Source organism: Petaurus breviceps, unplaced genomic scaffold, assembly GCF_028583685.1.
Source record: "Petaurus breviceps papuanus isolate PSGF00001 unplaced genomic scaffold, PetGlider_PUasm1.0 189, whole genome shotgun sequence".
Classification (NCBI taxonomy): Eukaryota; Metazoa; Chordata; class Mammalia; order Diprotodontia; family Petauridae; genus Petaurus; species Petaurus breviceps.
Window position 1 is genome coordinate 49,026,338 of NW_027185809.1, and position 3,416 is coordinate 49,029,753.

The 3,416-nt window shown below is 48.4% G+C and overlaps 1 pseudogene; it reads right to left on the reverse strand.

The window, feature by feature from the left end:
- Positions 1-293: 293 nt before the first annotated feature.
- Positions 294-2,676, reverse strand: LOC138164097 (nucleolin-like; annotated as a pseudogene).
- Positions 2,677-3,416: the final 740 nt, after the last annotated feature.

The window sequence follows — 3,416 nt, forward strand, 5'->3', positions numbered from 1 at the left end:
TTTGCCAGGAGGTAACAATATAACCAATCTGTTAGCTTTAAGTGCTGATGTATGTAATAAAATGTATTCCATTGATTCCCTGTGGCCTAGTGGAGACAGACCCTGGTGCTCACTTAGAGATTGCATGAGAAAGTTGAAAGAAGTAAAGAAAACTGTTATCATGGTTGGAGATGGAGATACATATCATGAAATCCCCTTAGAAGTTCCTCATAGAAATATCATGGTGAAGACAGCTCTTCCTGCTTATAAGCACCTACTTCCGACTCTATTAATTGGTGAAATAGGTAATCCTCTTTTTTTTTATTTGTAGGAAAAAAAATGGTTTTGTACATGGGGCATAACATTATAAACTCAAGACAACTCAGACAAAAAGGTGACCTACCACAGCTACCACCCGTCTCTGCAAAAAGTTTATATGGAACATCCATCCAGTCAAAACCGCCACGCTCTCCTTGAAATGTCATCCAGGTTTGTCCAAGATGCTGGCAGGCTGCCCGTCCGTCCTGGAATGTCCTCAGAAGGCTCTGTCAGTGATTAGACGACAGGATTAAACCCCCAGAGTCCGTTCACATGGCAGGGGAAAAAAGGAGGGGAAGCTATTCAAACTTCATCTTTTTTCCTTGTGGCTTATTGTCTCCTCCACCACCTCGGCCTCCTTGGAAATCTCCTCTGCCTCCAAAGCTTCCTTGGCCTCTGCCTCCGAAGCCCCCTCGGCCTCCTCTGCCACCTCCTTGGCCCCCAAAGCCTCCATGGCCCCCGCCGCCGCCTCCACGGCCAGCCCCTCAACCTCCAAAGCCGCTAGCCTTGGCCCAATCCAGGGTGACTTTGTTTCCATCGATCTCCCCATCTTCCATGGCCTCTTTTGCAGCTTTGGCCTCTTCCTCTGAGTTGAAGTCCACAAACCCGAACCCCTTTGAAGACCCCGTCTCCCTGTCTGTGACTATCCTGGCGCCCATTGAGCCTTGGAAGGAATCTTTCAATGTTTCTTCTGTTGTGTCTTCGGACAGGCCTTTGACAAACAAGGTTTTGTAGGACTGGTTCCTGGGGCTGTTGGCCGCCTTCTGTTCCTTCAGCTCCAGCCGGATGGCCCTGCCTTCAATCTCTGTGTTGTTACAAGAATTCAAAGCTTCTTTCGCATCTTCAATGGAGGCAAATTCAATGAATGCGTACCCTTTGGGTCTCCCTTCGTTGTTCTGGGGCAGACTGATGGACATGGCCTTCTCAAACACTTCCTGCAGGCTCTCCTCGGTGGCGCTATAGGCCAGGTTGTTCAGCACCAGGGTCTTGGAGTCTGACGGCTTGCTGTTGCTCCCACCCCAGGAATTATTCTTCCCTCTGGAGTTCTCTTGCCCTTGGCTCTTCTCTCCTGTGTAGTCCAGAATGAGGGCTTTGCCGTTGAGCTCAGTGCCCTGCTTTTCTTCCAAGGCCTTTTCCACATCTGCTTCGGTCTTAAATTCAACATAGGCAATTCCTGTAGGGGTCCCATCCTTGGTGCAGACCAGTCTGACCTCAATAGCGTCTTCAAACACCTCCTTGAGCTCCTCCTGAGTTACTTTATAAGGCAAATTCTTGACAAAGAGTGTCCTCGCATCTCGGTCTTTTTTGTTTTCTTTTGCCTTCTCCAGCTTAATTTCAGAGCCAAGCACTTTGGAGCCACTGAGTTCCTGAGCCTTTTCCATGTCTTCAGCAGATTCAAATTCCACGTAGCCAAACTTCCTGGTGGCACCAGTGCGGACGTCCACAACCGTGAGGTTCTTTTAGTGAATCCGTGATGGCGGTTTTGTTGAAGTTCAGGTTACCAGCAAAGAGATTGAAATTTGCAGATGCTTCAGCATCCAGTTTCTGTTTCTTGGCTTCGGGGGCCTTCTGTTTGCCCATTTCCTTTTTCCTCTTTCCAGGTGCTTCTTTCACGTGAACTTCCTCTTCTTCCTCCTCTTCCTTCTCCTCGTCATCATCCTCCTCCTCCTCATCTTCCTCTTCGTCATCCTCATCATCATCTTCTTCCTCCTCCTCCTTGGATTCCTTGGCCTTCCCAGGTTTCCCTCCAGCGGCTTTCACAGCAGCAGCCTTCCCCTTGGCAGGTGTGGGGTCCATGGCTTCTTCTTCAGAATCATCCTCATCTTCTTCATCCTCCTCCTCATCTTCCTCCTCCTCCTCCTCCTCAGAGTCTTGCTTGGCGGGAGCTGCTCCCATCTTTGTGGCTTTGGGAAGCTCAAATTCTTCATCCTCCTCATCTTCACTGTCCTCTTTTTCAGACTCACTGTCCTCCTTCTTGGCATTCTTGCCATTTTTTGCCCCTTTGGCTGGGGGCACTGCTGCTTTGGCGGCTGGCTTAGCTGGAGTGGCTCCCTTCTTGCCTGATGTGATGGCAACTTTGGTGGCTGGAGTGGCCACCTTCTTGGTGGGGGCTGGGGTGGCTGCCTTCTTACCAGGGGTCATGGCTGCTTTCTTGGCTGGCATGATAGCAACAACAGCTTTTTTGGTTGGTGGTACCTTCTTTGTTGGTGTGGCTACAGCCTTCTTGCCCTTCTTTTGAGGAACTACAACCTCTTCCCACTGCTTTCTTCTTCCTCTTCTGACATGTCCTCATCTTCACTGTCCTCCACCTCCTTTGGTGGAGGGGCCATTTTCTTGGGCTCCCTTTGATTCTTAGCAGCCTTCCCTACCTTCACCATGGTGGCAGCGTGTAACTAGGGCACGGAGGGTACAGATCCATCGGCTGAGGCCCAGGCAATGTCAGTGGCGGCGGAGAGTGCGGGCAGGAGTCTGTCTGCGAGCAGCCCTTTGCTGGCTGAGACTGAGGGGTAATCCTCTTTCAGAGGTGCTGGATAAGATTTCATAGCTAAGTGACTTAGGGGAAGAGGAAAAAGATAAATTTCTTTATGAGAGAAAAGTAAATGGCCAGCAGATTCAAAGTCAGAATAGATTGCCGAGAAAATAACTGTTTATTGCTCTATTAAGAGCAGAGGTTGATTTTAGAAAATTTTATGGTATTCCAAATAATGAACTTTATAAAATGTACCATGATAATGGGCTTAATGTCGGATGGAATAGAGAAGTAAGGGCTGCCCCTACAGATGCTCCAGAGCCATTGTATCCAAGTTTGTCACACCTTCAGGGGGACTCAGATTAAAGAAAGTACTGGGATAGGTGGAAGTGGTCAATGTGCTGAACTTGTGTCAGTGTATCAAGTCATTGAAACAGAGCGAGGACAGTGTCATATATTCTCCCATGAATGAGGTCATCATAGTGAGTCCACGAACTCCAGAAGCACAACTGACTGTATATTTGTCTCTTTTTTGGCTTTTTGTCTGTTGAATTTATTTGTGAGATTTTTTTTCTGCAGGTTTGGTACCTTCCACCTGCAGATGCCTGATTTCTTAAGCCAGATGTCATCTCCTGTCCATGACTGTGAT